Genomic DNA, 22,368 nt, shown 5'->3' on the forward strand with positions numbered 1-22,368 from the left:
TTATAGTCCAGGCTATAGTACAGACTATAGTCCAGACTATAATACAGAATATAGTCCAGACTATAGACTTATTATAGTTCAGACTATGGACTTACCTATTGTCCACACTATAGACTGATCTATAGTCCAGACTATAGACTGATCTATAGTCCAGACTATAGACTGATCTATAGTTTAGACTATAGACTGATCTGTAGTCCATACTATAGACTGATCTAAAGTCCAGACTATAGACTGATCTATAGTCCAGACTATAGACTGATCTATAGTCCAGACTATAGACTGGTCTGTAGTCCAGACTATAGACTGATCTATAGTCCGGACTATAGACTGATCTATAGTCCAGACTATAGACTAAACTATAGTCCAGACTATAGACTAAACTATAGTGCAGACTAAAGACTAAATTATAGTCCAGACTATAGACTGATCTATAGCCCAGACTATAGACTAAACTATAGTTCAGACTATAAACTAAACTATAGTCCAGACTATAGACTAAACTATAGTTCAGACTATAGACTAAACTATAGTTCAGACTTTAGACTGGTCTCTAGTTCAGACCTTAGACTGATATATTGTCCAGACTATAGACTGATTATAGTCCAGACTATAGATCTATAGTCCAGACTATAGACTAAACTATAGTCCAGACTATAAACTAAACTATAGTCCAGACTATAGACTAAACTATAGTTCAGACTATAGACTAAACTATAGTTCAGACTTTAGACTGGTCTATAGTTCAGACCTTAGACTGATATATTGTCCAGACTATAGACTAATTATAGTCCAGACTATAGATTGATCTATAGTTCCATTTCAAATATTCACTTAAAAATTAAACTCTTTTCATTCGTACTTAACTCTTTTTTTTATGTCTGTATCTTGTTTTTTTGACGTTAAATATGCTTAACAGTGGGTTGTTAATATTAATTAAACAAAACCCCAAATAAAAAACTAAATTCCCATAAAGAAATATAATAAATAAATAATATAAAAAACAAGAATTAATTTGTTACACATTTTCCACACATGTGAGATTTGGAACTCGTAGAAATATTCCGACACAAACTTCTATTAAAACTGTATGTGTGTGTTTCTATTCCTTCGAACTTTTGCTTTTATTTTGGTTGTTTGTTGGTTATAATGAGCAAATGAGTCTTGGCTCGTAAATACCAAAAATATATAGATTAAAAAAAAAGAGAGAGAGAGAGAGAGAGAATAAAAGAACAGACAAAACGTGTAGTATATCATAAAAACTTAGATCAAACATAAAGATAAACAATTTCTTATTTAAATATTGAAAATAAAAACAGAAAAAATCTTAATATAAATTAAGACCCCAAAAGAAGTTTATAAACAGATAACAAAGTAGAACAATCAACATTGGCAACAAAAATTTTTGTTTTTAACTTATATTCACACAAAATACAATAAAACAACAATAGGTACAATATCGTCTCAAAAACATTATAAAGAGAGACGAAAAAATATCAAACAATTCTATTTATTTTATTCATTTCTTACTGTTGTTAAATATAAATAAAAAACATCGAATTTCTCATACCTAAAGCCCAATCAATCAAACCAAACTATTTAGCCAACCAACCATCCAACCAACGAACCATCATCATCCCCAATACACGAGTTATTTCAAGATAAATGCTATAACATATAGAAATCTACAACTACAAATCTAGTTTATTACTACTCGAACTAACTAACTACTACTGTGTCTAACAATCAGTGTATTTTCTTAAAATAAATACGGGCAAGTTGAGCTACTCGAATTTGTTTTGGTAATTTTTGCTTAACATTCGGTTTTATACATTTCTTTGGATTAATGGTTTTAAGATGACAATGAACATTATAGTCGAGACTATAGATTAATCTATAGTTAAGACTATAGATTGGTCTATAGTTAAGACTATAGATTGGTCTATAGTTAAGACTATAGATTGGTCTATACTTAAGACTATAGATTGGTCTATAGTTAAGACTATCGACTGGTCTATATTCAAGACTGGTTTATTTTTCATATCATAGATGGATCTATAGTCCAGACCATAGACGGGTCTATAGTCTGATCTATAGTCCAGACCATAGACGGCTCTATAGTCTGATCTATAGTTTAAACTATAGACTGATTTATAGTCTACACTTTAGACTGATCTATAGTGTAGACTAAAGACTGATCTACAATCTAGTCTAAAGACTGATCTATAGTCTAGTCTATAGACTGATCTATAGTCTAGACTATAGGTTAATCTCCAACCTAGACTTCAAACCGATCTGTAGTCCAGACTATAGACTGATCTATAGTCCAGACTGTAGACTGATCAATAGTTAAGACTATAAACTGATCCATAGTCCAGACTATAGAAGGATCTGTATTCCAGACTATAAACTAATCTGTAGTCCAGACTATAAACTGATCTATAGTCCAGACCATAGACTGATCTATAGTCCAGACTATAGACTGATCTATAGTCCAAACTATCGACTGATCTATATACTGGACTATAGATCCAGACTATAGACTGATCTATAGTCCAGACTATAGACTGATCTATAGTCCAAACTATAGACTGATCTATAGTTCAGACTATAGACTTATCTATAGTCTAGACTATAGAGTGATCTATAGTCCAGACTATAGACTGATCTATAGTAAAGACTATAGACTGATCTATAGTCCAGACTATAGACTGATCTATAGTCCAGACTATAGAATGATCTATAGTCCAGACTATGGAATGATCTACAGTCCAGACTATAGAATGATCTATAGTCCAGACTATAGAATGATCTATAGTCCAGACTATAGACTGATCTATGGTCCAGACTATAGACTGATCTATAGTCCAGACTATAGAATGATCTATAGTCCAGACTATAGACTGATCTATAGTCCAGACTATAGACTGATCTATAGTCTAGACTATAGACTGATCTATAGTCCAGACTATAGACTGATCTATAGTTCAGACTATAGACTGATCTATAGTCCAGACTATAGACTGATCTATAGTCCAGACTATAGACTGATGTATAGTCCAGACTATAGACTGATGTATAGTCCAGACTATAGACTGATGTATAGTCCAGACTATAGACTGATGTATAGTCCAGACTGATCTATAGTCTATACTATAGACTGATCTATAGGTCAGAGTATAGTCTGATCTATAGGCCAGATCTATGGACCAGTGATATTTGCTTTGATCTTTTCTTAGATCTTGTGCTTATCGACATACAAGATTGCTTTCCCTCGAAAAGGCAATTAAAGTAGACATATATACCAAATTGGATCTACATATATAATCAATCTCTTACTCTCTGTATATTATATTCTTTAATGTCTTTTCAAATAAGCTTTTAATCATAGTTTACATAACGAAAGCTCTGTATATCTCGACCTCAAGCACATGACTTTAATTGCAACTAAATGATTTGCAAAAATTAAAAAAAAATTAAATTTCAGGTTATTTTTTTAAATATAATTATGTTATTATTAAACAAAGTTTGATTGATCGGTTTATGACTACAAAATAAAAAATTGTCTTATTTAGTTTATATATTTACACTATAGAACTAAATAGTAGAAATAACAAATACTATTTTAGTTGTTTTTGTTATATGTTACTATGTTTAACTAAAAACATCTTTATTTTTAGATGATTCTGCGAAACAGTAGTGATGAAAAATATAGTCGAGTTTAAAATTACATCAATAAATCCGAAGAAATACACCCTAGGCCTCTATGTTAGTTAGTTAGGTAGTTAGTTAGGTAGTTAGTTAGTTAGTTAGTTAGTTAGTTAGTTAGTTAGTTAGTTAGTTAGTTAGTTAATTAGTTAGTTAGTTAGTTAGTTAGTTAGTTAGTTAGTTAGTTAGTTAGTTAATTAGTTAGTGAGTTAGTTGGTTAGTTAATAAGGAAGGGTGATGTCTATTCATATGCGAAATCCACCTAGTTCTGTTGGTTGCAATAATCCTTCCTTCCCATTCTTAACTACTCATATGCTGCTATATTTTTAACCACTATTGTTTACAATACATTTGCAACTCTATCTCTAAGATTTTTTCTGTGAGAGAGTGTGGTTTAATAATATTTAATTTAACGCTTCGTTAACAATTGCTAACAAAACGTAAATAAATACGACAAAATACCGTCATTGTATTCCAAAATAAAATACACACAAAAACAACTACAACAAAAAACACTATAATATTTAAAATATAATAGAATTTTATACTTAACTATTATAAAAAAAACATGAATAATAATATAGAAAATATAAGAAAAAAATTGCAAAAATACGAAAAAAAGACTTCAGAATAGTCAAACACACTATAACGTTGATGACATCATAAAATATATGGTTATCTTGAAGGCAGGCAGGGAGTCGTACGATGTTAAGAAATTTTATGAATGATTTTGTGATTATTTTTATTTTTCAAAGTTTGGTAACTTTTATATCTTTAAGTAAAATTCGAAATTTCTATTTAATTATTAATGAAATTTTAATTCATTTAAAACATCTTATTTAAATCTGATTTGCCATCTTCTAATTAATAGATATTAATTGTCTATTAACTTAATTTGAAATTATGTATTGAAATTATAACCATCCCTTACATTTGAATGCCATGTGTAATGTGTTCACATTACTTTAATTCTTTATTATAGACATTATATTAATGTTACTTTATATTTTTGTTAATTATATTTTTTGTTGCTCTCTAATTGAATTTTAAACAAATAATGATTTCTTTTTTGTTATTTTTTCCCTCTTTAAGTGTTTGTTACTTTTTTTATCTTATCTATTAGTGGTAAAAAAAAAATAAGTAACACAAGTATAAATATTTATTTCGAAATTCCCTGCAGTTTTCATGTCGTTATAATTAACTTTAAATTTGTAAAGAAAACATTGAAAGACTTGTGAAAATATTTCAAATAACATTTTGCTGCTGAATTTTGGATTAAACACGAAGGCTCAGCATTCTAGTATAGTTGTAGTTCAGTTCTAGTTCAGTTTTGGTTCATTCCTAGTTCAGTTCTAGTTCAGTTTTAGTTTTAGTTCAGTTCTAGTTCATTCCTAGTTCAGTTCTAGTTCAGTTCTAGTTCAGTTCTAGTTCAGTTCTAGTTCAGTTCTAGTTCAGTTCTAGTTCAGTTCCAGTTCAGTTCTAGTTCAGTTCTAGTTCAGTTCTAGTTCAGTTCTAGTTCAGTTCTAGTTCAGTTCTAGTTCAGTTCTAGTTCAGTTCTAGTTCAGTTCTAGTTCAGTTCTAGTTCAGTTCTAGTTCAGTTCAGTTCTAGTTCAGTTCTAGTTCAGTTCTAGTTCAGTTCTAGTTCATTTCTAGTTCATTTCTCTATAGACTGATCTATAGTCCAGACTATAGACTGATCTATAGTTCAGACTATAGACTGATCTATAGTCCAGACTATAGACTGATCTATAGTCCAGACTATAGACTGATGTATAGTCCAGACTATAGACTGATGTATAGTCCAGACTATAGACTGATGTATAGTCCAGACTATAGACTGATGTATAGTCCAGACTGATCTATAGTCTATACTATAGACTGATCTATAGGTCAGAGTATAGTCTGATCTATAGGCCAGATCTATGGACCAGTGATATTTGCTTTGATCTTTTCTTAGATCTTGTGCTTATCGACATACAAGATTGCTTTCCCTCGAAAAGGCAATTAAAGTAGACATATATACCAAATTGGATCTACATATATAATCAATCTCTTACTCTCTGTATATTATATTCTTTAATGTCTTTTCAAATAAGCTTTTAATCATAGTTTACATAACGAAAGCTCTGTATATCTCGACCTCAAGCACATGACTTTAATTGCAACTAAAATGATTTGCAAAAATTAAAAAAAAATTAAATTTCAGGTTATTTTTTTAAATAAATTATGTTATTATTAAACAAAGTTTTGATTGATCGGTTATGACTACAAAATAAAAAAATTGTCTTATTTAGTTTATATATTTACACTATAGAACTAAATAGTAGAAATAACAAATACTATTTTAGTTGTTTTTGTTATATGTTACTATGTTTAACTAAAACATCTTTATTTTTAGATGATTCTGCGAAACAGTAGTGATGAAAAATATAGTCGAGTTTAAAATTACATCAATAAATCCGAAGAAATACACCTAGGCCTCTATGTTAGTTAGTTAGGTAGTTAGTTAGGTAGTTAGTTAGTTAGTTAGTTAGTTAGTTAGTTAGTTAGTTAGTTAGTTAGTTAGTTAATTAGTTAGTTAGTTAGTTAGTTAGTTAGTTAGTTAGTTAGTTAGTTAGTTAATTAGTTAGTGAGTTAGTTGGTTAGTTAATAAGGAAGGGTGATGTCTATTCATATGCGAAATCCACCTAGTTCTGTTGGTTGCAATAATCCTTCCTTCCCATTCTTAACTACTCATATGCTGCTATATTTTTAACCACTATTGTTTACAATACATTTGCAACTCTATCTCTAAGATTTTTTCTGTGAGAGAGTGTGGTTTTAATAATATTTAATTTAACGCTTCGTTAACAATTGCTAACAAAACGTAAATAAATACGACAAAATACCGTCATTGTATTCCAAAATAAAATACACAAAAACAACTACAACAAAAAACACTATAATATTTAAAATATAATAGAAATTTATACTTAACTATTATAAAAAAAACATGAATAAATATAGAAAATATAAGAAAAAATTGCAAAAATACGAAAAAAGACTTCAGAATAGTCAAACACACTATAACGTTGATGACATCATAAAATATATGGTTATCTTGAAGGCAGGCAGGGAGTCGTACGATGTTAAGAATTTTATGAATGATTTTGTGATTATTTTTATTTTTCAAAGTTTGGTAACTTTTATATCTTTAAGTAAAATTCGAAATTTCTATTTAATTATTAATGAAATTTTAATTCATTTAAAACATCTTATTTAAATCTGATTTGCCATCTTCTAATTAATAGATATTAATTGTCTATTAACTTAATTTGAAATTATGTATTGAAATTATAACCATCCCTTACATTTGAATGCCATGTGTAATGTGTTCACATTACTTTAATTCTTTATTATAGACATTATATTAATGTTACTTTATATTTTTGTTAATTATATTTTTTGTTGCTCTCTAATTGAATTTTAAACAAATAATGATTTCTTTTTTGTTATTTTTTCCCTCTTTAAGTGTTTGTTACTTTTTTTATCTTATCTATTAGTGGTAAAAAAAAATAAGTAACACAAGTATAAATATTTATTTCGAAATTCCCTGCAGTTTTCATGTCGTTATAATTAACTTTAAATTTGTAAAGAAAACATTGAAAGACTTGTGAAAATATTTCAAATAACATTTTGCTGCTGAATTTTGGATTAAACACGAAGGCTCAGCATTCTAGTATAGTTGTAGTTCAGTTCTAGTTCAGTTTTGGTTCATTCCTAGTTCAGTTCTAGTTCAGTTTTAGTTTTAGTTCAGTTCTAGTTCATTCCTAGTTCAGTTCTAGTTCAGTTCTAGTTCAGTTCTAGTTCAGTTCTAGTTCAGTTCTAGTTCAGTTCTAGTTCAGTTCTAGTTCAGTTCTAGTTCAGTTCTAGTTCAGTTCTAGTTCAGTTCTAGTTCAGTTCTAGTTCAGTTCTAGTTCAGTTCTAGTTCAGTTCCAATTCAGTTCTAGTTCAGTTCTAGTTCAGTTCTAGTTTTAGTGTTAATCGATTTTGAACAAATCTTTGAAATCCCACCTAATATATCAGATCACTTTTAACAGCCTCTCTTAATTATGACATTTCTCATAAATCACAATTCAATTTGAAAATCTATTTCTATTTAAATACTTATACGTTTGAACTGTCTTCAACCTCAAACATCTGCATAATTTAAAATAAAAAAGTATAGTTTTTCTTTTGTTTCTCTCAATCGTGCCATCTTCAATGATGCATGAAAAATTTATGAGATAAAAACTGAATGTTCAACGCCAAGTTGCAAAATAGCAAAGAAATAAAAAAAAAAAAATATGAAGAAATTCATATTCAAACCGCCTTTTTTTACACATGTATGAATTTTCAAATTTCAATTCATTCATGTCGGCATAATAACGATAATAATGAAGACGCTGCACACAATTTCCTATGCTTTTTAGAGCTGTCCGCTAAATGGAAAGCAAAAAATCAAGGAAAGAAAAAAAAAAAAACATTGCTAAAGTGAATGAATGGAATGAGTTTTCGATTTGCACCTTCAAGTATTAAGTGAAAAATCTGTAAAGCTGTCAATTACTAGTGTGAGGAGTATGTTGTAAGTTGTTGTTGTTTTTGTTTTACTTTCATGCCTGGTTGACTGCATTTACTAACAAGTTACTAGATAAAAGCTTTTTCTTCTTAGACATGCCAGTTTATTATATATTTTTATGAAGTTTTTGTTTTTTTTTGTATTAACTTTTAAGTGGGGGAAATTTTGTAAAAAAAAAATAACTTAAAAAAGAAAAGGTCGGTTATAGTATTAACGCCTTAATAGTTAAAAATAGATGCTGCCATTAATAAGAGTAAATCATTTGATTTATAACTTTTTGATGGATAATTTGCTTAAATTTTGAAATATTTTTGTATAAAGCTTTTTTCTTTGATATCGAGTTTAATTGTTAATTTATTGGATTTGTAACTAATAATAAATTAAAAAGTTGTTGAATGAAGAAAAATGGTGGGTGTTTTATAAAAGCGAAAGTTTTGAATGAAAAATCAAAATAAATTTCATATTTGTGAAACATTTGGCCTTCACACTTGGTGACATGCAAGACCATGTTGTTAAATGCTTTAAAATTCTTAATTACTTTTCAATCTTGCTTGAAAATGGTAATGGTATAGTCTTTGGACTAGAGCCACTTGGGCCTGCAGATCTTATCCGTTACATTTTCTTGTTCAATGAATGTCGAAGTGCTTTACGTGAGTACCAGGCATGAAGCTCTACCCAACGGTGGTCATTTTCATCCATTGGGTAGACTTGAACAACGGTCTACCATCGCCACTGAATCCTTCAATGAAGAACTCAGGTTGCAATTTTTGTACATGTATTGGATCGGTCCATGTAAAAGCACTTTGCTAAAGTATTCGTGCTTTCTAATCTCTAACCATTGCTGTCCCGTTGCTTAACTTCCGAAATGTAAAATATCACATCCGTTTACAACCACGCAGATGGAATGGCCTATGTTGAATCGGCAACAGCACCTAGAGACGTAACCAGTGGACCGAAGTACGAATGCATCAAATAAGCCAAAGACTTTGTTCTTACTCACAGGGACACACTGTGGTAATTCTGATATGAACATACTTAAGCCGTTGGTTGTTGAATAAAATTGTGGATATTTAAGTGAAAGTTTAGTATAGAACTTGGTTTTGCAGCTTTTTGTCAAGATAATAAATTATGAACTTGAAAGCTCTATTTTTCGGGTTCAGTTGTACGGGGGCTAGGTGAAATAATGGACCGATGTTATCCATTTTCCATAGGCTTCATCTACGATACCATAGAAGATTATGTGTCAAATTTTATTGAATTATCTCTGAAATTGCGACCTGTAGTTTGATTACAAAGTTTACAAACCCTATTCGGGGGTTCAGTTGTATGTGGGCTAGGTGAAATAGTGGACCGATCCTAACCATTTTCAATAGGCTTCGTCCCTGGGAGAATAGCAGATCATTGAATTTCATTGAATTATCTTCAAAATTGCGACCTGTAGTTTAATTGGTTTGTTTACATAGATGGACGGACAGACGGAATCGAAACTTTAGCTTAAGCTTGTAATACGAGTCTCATATGTAAGTTTCCTATTTGAGAACATTGATTTACATTGTTTCACTTAAACTGATAACATATTGATCTTAATTTATAAAAAAATGCAAATTAACATTAACACTATGAATACAATATTTTATACTCATCCATATATACAGCTATAGTCCAAAAACAAACAGTGACAGAAAAAAGTTGACAGCCAAAAACTCTAAATTATTTTTAAAGGAAGAATAAGTCGCTAAACTATTGAGGAATTTAGTTGAAATTTATTTTAATTTTTCAAAAGTTTTTCTTGCAAAATAATTATTTTTAATTTATTTTAATTTCTCAAAAATTTTTCTTACAAAATTTGTCCGACACTGTTTTGCAAAAACACATACAAAACATTTGTATTTACACATATTTTTTATGACTAACAAACTAACTGTCTGTCTATCTGCGTGTATAATTTATTTATTTTATTGTACAGATATTTGTCTAAAATCTAGCATTAAATGAGGGTTATTTACACACATTGAGAAACTAAAAGATACAAACATACATATGTATATAGATACAGATACGCTTACATACTACTAACGTTCAATGACCGTTTTGTTGGGTTGATTGGTTTGCTGTTGACTTGGTCGGATGAATGGCTGTATGATGATAATGATGATAGTTTTGGTTTTGTTTTATATATATTTTTTTGCAATTGAGGTTTCATTAGCAAAAAAAGCAAACTAAAACCCACCAAGCAATGTCTCTATAATTTTGTACTTTATATGCCGCTATTGGAAAACTATTTTATGACAATGTTTCAAATCTCTACATACACAAACTATCAAATTAACAGACAATCCGACCGACCGACCGACAAACATACACAAGTGTAAATGAACTGACAAATGTAATGAAACTAAATACTACTCTCAGCATACCACCACTCCAACCACCACACCCCTTTTTGTTGTTATTTTAACAGAAATAAAAAGGCCAACATACTCGGAATACTTCATCGCCTCCATTGCCGCTACCGCCAACACAAATGACAATTCATTTTGTACATTGTCGTTTGGTTTTCATAATTGACAGACTTATAGACATAAATACAAATTTTTTTCTACTAAGACTTTACTAAAATGAAGTTGAATTCAATTGTTTATTGTAATAGATACATACATATGTATGTTGTGTGTTTAATTGTAGAGTTTTTTAAAACCTATATTAATACGAAAGGAGTTGAGAGTTTGTATATAATAATCGATAAATAGTGAATCCGAGTGTATTAGCCTGGAGGCAGAGACATGTTCAAGGGACACACATGAGTAAGGAATGTCTTCGAAACTTTATATTCTTTATTTCAAGTTCAGTTCTAGTTCAGTTCTTGTTCAGTTCTAGTTCAGTTCTAGTTCAGTTCTAGTTCAGTTTTAGTTCAGTTTTAGTTCAGTTCTAGTTCAGTTCTAGTTCAGTTCTAGTTCAGTTCTAGTTCAGTTCTAGTTCAGTTCTAGTTCAGTTCTAGTTCAGTTCTAGTTCAGTTCTAGTTCAGTTCTAGTTCAGTTCTAGTTCAGTTCTAGTTCAGTTTTAATTCAGTTCTATTTCAGTTCTAGTTCAGTTCTAGTTCAGTTCAGCAAAGAGTGATATTACTTGAGCCCTCTTATATGTATATAAAAAGTATAATACGAACTGATAAAGGGATCGTCCCTTCCCTCAAATTTGTGTTGTAGTAGTGACAACACCGACTGATTGTCTTTAGTATAAAAGTTATTGTGTCTGAACTTAAGAAATTAAAAAAATATGTATGACTAATTGCCATGCGTTCAAGTCACGTTTAGAAACTCATATATTTGTTTTATGTTTAAAATATGTATGTTTAAAAATGAGTTAAAAACACATTGCTGTTTTATTTTTTCAAGTTACTCATTGACTTTATGAATATAATTATTCATAAATTAGCATTAAGTGGTAAATAAAAATAGAAACAAAAAGAGAAAGAAACTAAAAATACATAAATTGTATATAAAACCATAAAACCATTTTCATTTTAAACATGTGTTAGACAAATGACGGACGCTTCTTTTTCCGATACCAGTTTAGAAACTTACAAGTACACTTACACCCCAGAATGATAAGACTGGAAAGAAAAGAAGTTCAACTTGAAGTTACAAGTCAAGTTAGTGGTTTTATTTGATTATAGAATACAAAGAATTAACTTTTTCGCCCACCCAAATTTTGTTTTGTTGTAATAAATTACTAAATACCTTTGATCGAAAAGTTTAGAAAGTGTTGGTATTGCTTACATTTGCCAACATAGGAAAGTCGTAAAAACGGCCAAAAAATTATTTATTATTTAATTGTTTTGTTAATTATAGCAATAGTTTACCGTTAATTTAATGGTCTATTTATGGTTACTTAGTTTTTTTTTTTGTTTTCTAATAACAAATTAATTTCATGTTTACATGATTGCCAAAAACGAAAAGAAACAAATATCACGAGGGATTTATTTTATTGTTTTTTTATAGGTTATGGTAATTGTTTTCATATTGGGAAGTAAAGGGATGAAAATTTAACTGAACAAGAACTGGAATTGAAGAGCACTAGAACTGAACTAGAACTGAACTAGAACTGAACTAGAACTGAACTAGAACTGAACTAGAACTGAACTAGAACTGAACTAGAACTGAACTAGAACTGAACTAGAGCCATGCGTTCAAGTCACGTTTAGAAACTCATATATTTGTTTTATGTTTAAAAATGTATGTTTAAAAATGAGTTAAAAACACATTGCTGTTTTATTTTTTCAAGTTACTCATTGACTTTATGAATATAATTATTCATAAATTAGCATTAAGTGGTAAATAAAAATAGAAACAAAAAGAGAAAGAAACTAAAAATACATAAATTGTATATAAAACCATAAAACCATTTTCATTTTAAACATGTGTTAGACAAATGACGGACGCTTCTTTTCCGATACCAGTTTAGAAACTTACAAGTACACTTACACCCCAGAATGATAAGACTGGAAAGAAAAGAAGTTCAACTTGAAGTTACAAGTCAAGTTAGTGGTTTTATTTGATTATAGAATACAAAGAATTAACTTTTTCGCCCACCCAAATTTTGTTTTGTTGTAATAAATTACTAAATACCTTTGATCGAAAAGTTTAGAAAGTGTTGGTATTGCTTACATTTGCCAACATAGGAAAGTCGTAAAAACGGCCAAAAAATTATTTATTATTTAATTGTTTTGTTAATTATAGCAATAGTTTACCGTTAATTTAATGGTCTATTTATGGTTACTTAGTTTTTTTTTTTGTTTTCTAATAACAAATTAATTTCATGTTTACATGATTGCCAAAAACGAAAAGAAACAAATATCACGAGGGATTTATTTTATTGTTTTTTTATAGGTTATGGTAATTGTTTTCATATTGGGAAGTAAAGGGATGAAAATTTAACTGAACAAGAACTGGAATTGAAGAGCACTAGAACTGAACTAGAACTGAACTAGAACTGAACTAGAACTGAACTAGAACTGAACTAGAACTGAACTAGAACTGAACTAGAACTGAACTAGAACTGAACTAGAACTGAACTAGAACTGAACTAGAACTGAACTAGAACTGAACTAGAACTGAACTAGAACTAAACTAGAACTGAACTAGAACTGAACTAGAACTGAACTAGAACTGAACTAGAACTGAACTAGAACTGAACTAGAACTGAACTAGAACTGAACTAGAACTGAACTAGAACTGAACTAGCACTGCACTAGAACTGAACTAGAACTGAACTAGAACTGAACTAGAACTGAACTAGAACTGAACTAGAACTGAACTAGAACTGAACTAGAACTGAACTAGAACTGAACTAGAACTGTACTAGAACTGAACTAGAACTGAACTAGAACTGAACTAGAACTGAACTAGAACTGAACTAGAACTGAACTAGAACTGAACTAGAACTGAACTAGAACTGAACTAGAACTGAACTAGAACTGAACTAGAACTGAACTAGAACTGAACTAGAACTGAACTAGAACTGAACTAGAACTGAACTAGAACTGAACTAGAACTGAACTAGAACTGAACTAGAACTGAACTAGAACTGAACTAGAACTGAACTAGAACTGAACTAGAACTGAACTAGAACTGAACTAGAACTGAACTAGAACTGAACTAGAACTGAACTAGAACTGAACTAGAACTGAACTAGAACTGAACTAGAACTGAACTAGAACTGAACTAGAACTGAACTAGAACTGAACTAGAACTGAACTAGAACTGAACTAGAACTGAACTAAAACTGAACTAGAACTGAACTAGAACTGAACTAGAACTGAAATAGAACGAACTAGAACTGAACTAGAACTGAACTAGAACTGAACTAGAACTGAACTAGAACTGAACTAGAACTGAACTAGAACTGAACTAGAACTGAACTAGAACTGAACTAGAACTGAACTAGAACTGAACTAGAACTGAACTAGAACTGAACTAGAACTGAACTAGAACTGAACTAGAACTGAACTAGAACTGAACTAGAACTGAACTAGAACTGAACTAGAACTGAACTAGAACTGAACTAGAACTGAACTAGAACTGAACTAGAACTGAACTAGAACTGAACTAGAACTGAACTAGAACTGAACTAGAACTGAACTAGAACTGAATTAGAACTGAATTAGAACTGAACTAGAACTGAACTAGAACTGAACTAGAACTGAACTAGAACTGAACTAGAACTGAACTAGAACTGAACTAGAACTGAACTAGAACTGAACTAGAACTGAACTAGAACTGAACTAGAACTGAACTAGAACTGAACTAGAACTGAACTAGAACTGAACTAGAACTGAACTAGAACTGAACTAGAACTGAACTAGAACTGAACTAGAACTGAACTTGAACTGAACTAGAACTGAGCTAGAACTGAACTAGAACTGAACTAGAACTGAACTAGAACTGAACTAGAACTGAACTAGAACTGAACTAGAACTGAACTAGAACTGAACTAGAACTGAACTAGAACTGAACTAGAACTGAAATAGAACTGAAATAGAACTGAACTAGAACTGAACTAGAACTGAACTAGAACTGAACTAGAACTGAACTAGAACTGAACTAGAACTGAACTAGAACTGAACTAGAACTGAACTAGAACTGAACTAGAACTGAACTAGAACTGAACTAGAACTGAACTAGAACTGAACTAGAACTGAACTAGAACTGAACTAGAACTGAACTAGAACTGAACTAGAACTGAACTAGAAGTGAACTAGAAGTGAACTAGAACTGAACTAGAACTGAACTAGTACTGAACTAGAACTGAACTAGAACTGAACTAGAACTGAACTAGAACTGAACTAGAACAGAACTGAACTAGAACTGAACTAGAACTGAACTAGAACTGAACTAGAACTGAACTAGAACTGAACTAGAACTGAACTAGAACTGAACTAGAACTGAACTAGAACTGAACTAGAACTGAACTAGAACTGAACTAGAACTGAACTAGAACTGAACTAGAACTGAACTAGAACTGAACTAGAACTGAACTAGAACTGAACTAGAACTGAACTAGAACTGAAGTAGAACTGAACTAGAACTGAACTAGAACTGAACTAGAACTGAACTAGAACTGAACTAGAACTGAACTAGAACTGAACTAGAACTGAACTAGAACTGAACTAGAACTGAACTAGAACTGAACTAGAACTGAACTAGAACTGAACTAGAACTGAACTAGAACTGAACTAGAACTGAACTAGAACTGAACTAGAACTGAACTAGAACTGAACCAGAACTGAACTAGAACTGAACCAGAACTGAACTAGAACTGAACTAGAACTGAACTAGAACTGAACTAGAACTGAACTAGAACTGAACTAGAACTGAATTAGAACTGAACTAGAACTGAACTAGAACTGAACTAGAAATAAACTAGAACTGAACCCTCCTTACCTACCTCCAGATTTTAACAATTATTTCAATTTTACAATTTAACCAAAATAAACCCACAACAATTTTTTTGTTTTTGCTTTAAAAAGTGAAAACTAACCAAAAAGTTTAAAAATCAAATATTACAAAACCAAATACTACATAGATACTACATACATACGTAGTTATGTTTATATCAATATGGATAGATACACTTTTAATATACAATTTTGTTAAACACAATTTATTCAGATAAATAATAAAAATGGAAAGCGTGCCACGGAAACCTACACAATTATTGGCGCCAATTATTTACGCTGGGAAGTGTGCTGTTGAACAAAAAAATTAAAGTACACAAATACACAGAACTTAATAGAAAATCTAAACAAAATTATTTTAAATGTTTAGTTGTTTTGTAAAAATTTTCCTTGCCACTCAAAATAATTTACTAAAAATTACCAGAAAAAAACGAAAATAAAAACTGAACCAGAAAAAACGTTTAATGAATTTAAAGGAAATGGATATGTTTAATAAAAATTCCTGAAATTATATTATTTTTGGCATATTTTTTTACAAAAGCAATAAATTACAGTATAAAGCACAACAACCAACAACTGAATTGAAGGACTCTTTTTATGTCAACCAAAACTTTGCTAAAAGTTTTCTTTTTTCTGTTTTGTCAAACTTTTTTTTTCGGGTACATGACAAGTTTTATATCAACTTTTAGTTTTTTTTAATAAAATACAGAAAAAATGGTGAAATTTACAGAGTGGGGTGTGTTACAACAAAAACACAAATTTATCCAATTGTGCTGAAGTTTTTAAATCCCTAATTTAGATAGATAGATAGATAGATAGATAGATAGATAGATAGATAGATAGATAGATAGATAGATAGATAGATAGATAGATAGATAGATAGATAGATAGATAGATAGATAGATAGATAGATAGATAGATAGATAGATAGATAGATAGATAGATAGATAGATAGATAGATAGATAGATAGATAGATAGATAGATAGATAGATAGATAGATAGAGAGATAGACAGACACAGACAGACAGACAGACAGACAGACAGACAGATAGATAGATAGATAGATAGATGGATAGATAAATAGATAGATAGATAGATAGATAGATAGATAGATAGATAGATAGATAGATAGATAGATAGATAGATAGATAGATAGATAGATAGATAGATAATAGATAGATAGATAGATATATATATAGATAGATAGATAGATAGATAGATAGATAGATAGATAGATAGATAGATAGATAGATAGATAGATAGATAGATAGATAGATGGATAGATAGGTAGATAGATAGATAGATAGATAGATAGATAGATAGATAGATAGATAGATAGATAGATAGATAGATAGATAGATAGATAGATAGATAGATAGATAGATAGATAGATAGATAGATAGATAGATAGTTAGTTAGTTAGTTAATTAGTTAGTTAGTTAGTTAGTTAGTTAGTTAGTTAGTTAGTTAGTTAGTTAGTTAGGTAGTTACTTAGTTAGTTAGTTAATTAGTTAGTTAGTTAGTTAGTTAGTTAGTTAGTTAGTTAGTTAGTTAGTTAGTTAGTTAGTTAATTAGTTAGTTAGTTAGTTAATAAGTTAGTTTGTTAGTTAGTTAGTTCATTAGTTAGTTTTGTTCCCACCCAAACATATGGTTTTTTTACCATATCAGGAGATTTTTTTTTAAGTGACCCCATAGTATTTTTCAAATTTCTCCATGTACTAATTACTTTCTAAACTGGCATGCAACGACATGCTAAAAATAAAACTAAATCTAATTATCACAGTTTCTTTAACATCATTATCTTGTTTTCTTATTTTTCTTAAGATGAGAAACGCTACAGATATTTCTATTAATCTTATTTTTCTTACGCTCGTATCTGTTACATTCGTGATTTATAATAATTCTACACCCACATACTGTATTATTACTTAACTAACCCATTGTTAGGCTTTTATGGCCACTACTGTACTGTAGTTTCTGAATGATTGGAGGCGTTTGTTAAATGTGTAAAAGTTAGTTTTTAAGATTGTAAACATGTTTTGCTTAAGATGTAGGTCAATTTTTTATATTTTGTATTTTCATTTATGTCGTTATCATTTCGAATAGATTTGAGTTTCAAAACATATTTTAATGGAATCTTCTTTTAACTTTAACAAGATCCTTTTTTCTGAATTTTGTGTTAAAATTATTTTGAAAATCAAATTTTTATTTGTTTTTAACCCATTTTGTAACTTAAAGCAAAGTTTTTGTGTTTTCTCTTGAATAAATTGATTTTCCTTGAAGAAAAAGTTTTTTATTTTTCACAACTAATTTTTCTTTGAATTTCTCTTGTTTTTCTTTTTAGGTAATAAATCTTTTTGTTTACTTTCAATGATTTTTTTTTTAAAGTGAGTGAGTATGGTGATGATTGTGATATTTGTTTGGAAATCTTAATAGAATTCAAATGATGACAATAGCAAGAGGTATGATTATGATAAGAATAAAAATATAATTTTAAAACGAATTAAAACTTTAGGTTTTTTATTACAAAACTCTGACAGTGTTTATAAGGAATAAGTTTAAGCATGCCGTGATCTTCAAGAGATCATTTCATTCATCATAAAGATCGTTATCAATTAAGGTGTACTTGTTAACAGAGTTCGAAGTCGAACGGCTTCTAGTCGGCGCTTAGTCGCCGCCGAACCATATTTAGTTGCTTAAGCCGCCGCCGAAACATGCGTCTTAAGTCGATTCAATTTTTTTTTATATTTTTCTTTGGATATTAACAAGGCTATAGACTATAAGACCAATTATTTTTGGTTCTGAAACATAATGAATTATTGTTGAACAATTATATTTTGAAAACGTACAAGATTTGTACAAAGGATTTATGTAACAAGTGATATTTTATAATTATCAATACTTCAGATATTCGTTGCTATATTTTTAATATAAATGTGATATTTTTTTTAATTTATTAAAATGTTTTTCATATTTTTTCAATTGGTTTCAATAAGTTGTTTCGAAACTAGTATGAAAAGAGACTTTATCCTCAGTATTTAAATTTTTATATTTTATTATTTTTTTTGTTGAACATAACTTTAACAGCTTAAATTTCCTTAAAAACGATCGGCTGTGAGTCGACTGTAATCCGCCGCCGAATTATTTTAGCTCAACCGCCGCCGTCGACAATTTTAAGTCGACTTCGTCCTCTGCTTGTTAATCACTCCTCTTTTAATGTTTTGAAGAAAATTTCTCTTAATTTTAATAATGATCTTTTTAAATATCGATCACTTTAAAGATCTTGTGTTTATATATTTTCATGATCTGTAAATATGTTTATAAATCTACTGAGCTTTTCAAAGCCAAAATTCAATTACAATATCTAACGATCATACTGATCTATAATTAAGAAGTCATTTTCATATCAACGTTCTTAACACAAAGCTGTCATGTTATTCAAAACACGAACAGAAGTACGATCTTCTAATAATGGCGGTAACATGAAAAATTTCCGAACCAACTCCCAAGCTAAAAGTTTATTTCATTTTAATAATTAACATCAACGAGTAACTTTTATTAAAGTTTAATCAGGCATAAATCTATTTTTTTTTAAAACTATTTCATTTTCATGGTTCATAAAAAGTCATAATGAAACCAAAAAGAAGAAAAAGAAAATTAGGTCATATTTCTAATGTCATTACTCTATTACAAGAACACACATAATGACACAAAAAAACAACAATAAAATTATAATGTCTGTTTGTTTTCTTTATTCTTTAATTTAATTCTATTTTATTCCACTTCTCTATACGGAAGGCATAAAATAAGAAAAACTAAAAACGTAAAAATCTTCAAAAAAAAAAGAAACACTTGCAATAATGGGGCTGTCGTCAGACCATGATAAACTATATATATAAAATAGTATATACCTGAAACACGTACATTTTTACTATTGTAAGAAAGACCACACCTTTGTTTCTTCATCATTCTTTTACGGAGAGAGAAGTCACCTGTCTGCCAGTGACATATTTATGGTTGATTATAGAAATGTATGAATATGATGATGATGATAATGATGATGATTATTGTTATTGTTTTTTTATAAACTCAAAAACCGAGTTAGAGGTTAAGCTATTTTTAGATTCTTTTGGAATTTTTCAATTAAATTTTATAAATTCTTAGAAAGACTCTAGTTAATTGCTTGAAAATCATCAAGTAAGCTAATCTGTCAAAGTTTCTAAAGTAAAGAACTAGCTTTTTAATGCACGAAAACTTTTAAATGTTTCCCGATTAATCTCTTAAATTTACTGAAGGAAAGAACTAGTAGGGATTAGGGTCAAACGAGGCCCGTTCTATAAAACTAAAATTTGCTAATTTTTGTTGACAAATTATAACATATAACGTAATTTAGAGCCTAAAGGCTCGATTCGGAGGGTAAGGGGGCTAGGCGAAATAATGGACCAATTTCAACCTAAAGCCTAAAGGTCCGATTCGTAGGTTACGGTTGTAAGGGGGCTAGGCGGAATAATGGACCGATTTCAACCTAAAGCCTAAACTCCCGATTCGGAGATTACGGTTGTAAGGGGGCTAGGCGAAATAATGAACAGATTTCAACCATGTTCAAAAAAGAAAGAGTATGTACCAAATTCATCAAATTATCTTGAAAATTGCGACCTATAGCGTGCGCACAAGGTTTACATGGAAACACAGACAGACGGACATAGCTAAGTCGACTCAGAAAGATTCTGAGCCGATAGGTATACTTAAAGTTGGGTCTAATACTAATATTTTTGGGTGCTACAAACATCAACACAAAGGTATAATACCCTCCCCACTATAGTCGTGTAGGGTATAAAAAATACTGAATAAATTTTTCAATGTTCAGAAACTCAGTTTACTGGACGTAATTCCTTAGAAGCTTCCAAAAAGTGGTAGTGAGGAATATTCAAACATGCTCAAACATGCTCTACATTCGTCTGAATCCGCACGTTCAATTTTACATAGATGCGCTCATAATTCTGTGTGTCCACTCAGAATACATACCGTCATACAGACTTGCTCATTTTGAGGAGATTTTTCGTCTTGCTCTCATCAGGGTCACTCCATAGGATCTACGTGGTTCATTAGTCCAAGAGGCCTTATGGGATTCCCTAATCAATACTTTTTTTAAGCTTTTAAGTTCAGCTTTTGTTGCGTCGAATGGTTTTGCATTTGTCAGTTCAACTGACTCGAGCTGCCTTGCATTTAAAGCTTTACATTAGCCCTTTCATTGCCAACTACTCCCGAGTGGGCTGGCAGCCAGGATTACATAATTCCTTACCTCTGGTATAGTACTCAGTTAAAGCTTTCTTACAATCCAATACGGGTTAAGATTTAATTCTATCACCTGATACCGCCTTAATTGCGATCTGGCTGTCGGTAAATGTATTAAGTGCTGTGGCCGCCATACTTATTCTAATCCGTTTTTTCTCAATTGCTCGGACTACTGCCTGGAAGCTCGGTTATGATTTGGTTAACGGTGGTATATTTCTGGGTCTTCAATATAGAACCCCAGGCTCACTTTTCCCCCAATTTAGAGCTTTCTGTATAACAATGGATTCCTATTGGTATGTGCTCTAATGTTCCGCTTGACCAAGACATTCTATCTGGTATCAGCATTTCAAAGTTTGCAACATATACTGTGTCCAGGCGAAATATCTCTTAAGCTACTAGATCTTAGTAGCTTAAGAGATATTCTAGAACTGGTATGCGACCAGGCAAGTCCGACGACTGTGTATAACCTTCCAATGTATACATTGATGACGTGTCCAATAACCGCTTTTGGCCAATTCGCCTAAAGTAAACCTCTCCCACAGAAACTTCAACTACTTGTTCTTAGGAAGTGTAATAGATGGAAGATTAACGAGAGAATTTAAGTTTTCGTGTGCACGAATAAAATGAAAAAGTTGCTGTGAGTTTAGAGAGTTATATGAAAACCGCTTGCTTTAGCAATTTGATGTACGTAATTGAGTCCAAATAGGAAAAAGAAAGAAATTATCTCGAACTTAGAATCCATACTCCTTTGACAGGACTTTCCATATTAAAATACCAACAAGACAAGACTGAACTATCCTTTGGGATAAGGAAATTAAGGGATGGACCTTAAGTTGTAAGGATCTTTAACATCAGATTAAGGTCACTATTGAAACTGTTGGGCGCATAGTTTCTACATAGACTTGTTATAATGATCGTCACCATAACAGACTTGAAAAGTAAAAACTGATTTATCGGATTCACAGATCAATTTTGGATTAAACTATTTCTCAAATGTATATTCGTGTTCCCTTGAAAAAGGTACGGAACTCTAGTGGCTCACCATAACCCCATACAGAATAACGAAATGTTTTAGCCCTGTCTCTAATGGTCTTAGATCGTATAAGCTACTAGGAGTTCTTGTGGAAGTTTTTTTTTAGAATTTATGCAACAGGACCGCAAAGTCGCATAAGATCCTGGACATTAATCGATTGGGATTCTCGTAACGTTTAAAAAGTCTTAAAAGGTTTATGTATCTTGCGGTAATTATTGACTCGAATGTTCAAAGGAACTCTAGTGGTTAACCATAAGCATTTACAGAATATCGAAAAGTTC

General features: G+C 30.6%; 1 long non-coding RNA gene across 2 annotated transcripts in view; it reads left to right on the forward strand.

Moving 5' to 3' along the window:
* LOC111685973 overlaps positions 1-22,368 on the forward strand; it is a 42,904-nt gene that overhangs the window by 13,410 nt on the left and 7,126 nt on the right. The window contains exon 3 of one of the 2 annotated variants that reach the window (XR_006940764.1): positions 18,104-18,126. The exons of the other annotated variant lie outside the window; for it this stretch is intronic. This is a non-coding gene — a long non-coding RNA (uncharacterized LOC111685973). Of the gene's footprint in view, positions 1-18,103; positions 18,127-22,368 lie in introns of those variants that run through there. 2 annotated transcript variants of the gene reach the window in all.

Source organism: Lucilia cuprina, chromosome 4, assembly GCF_022045245.1.
Source record: "Lucilia cuprina isolate Lc7/37 chromosome 4, ASM2204524v1, whole genome shotgun sequence".
NCBI classification, from domain to species: domain Eukaryota; kingdom Metazoa; phylum Arthropoda; class Insecta; order Diptera; family Calliphoridae; genus Lucilia; species Lucilia cuprina.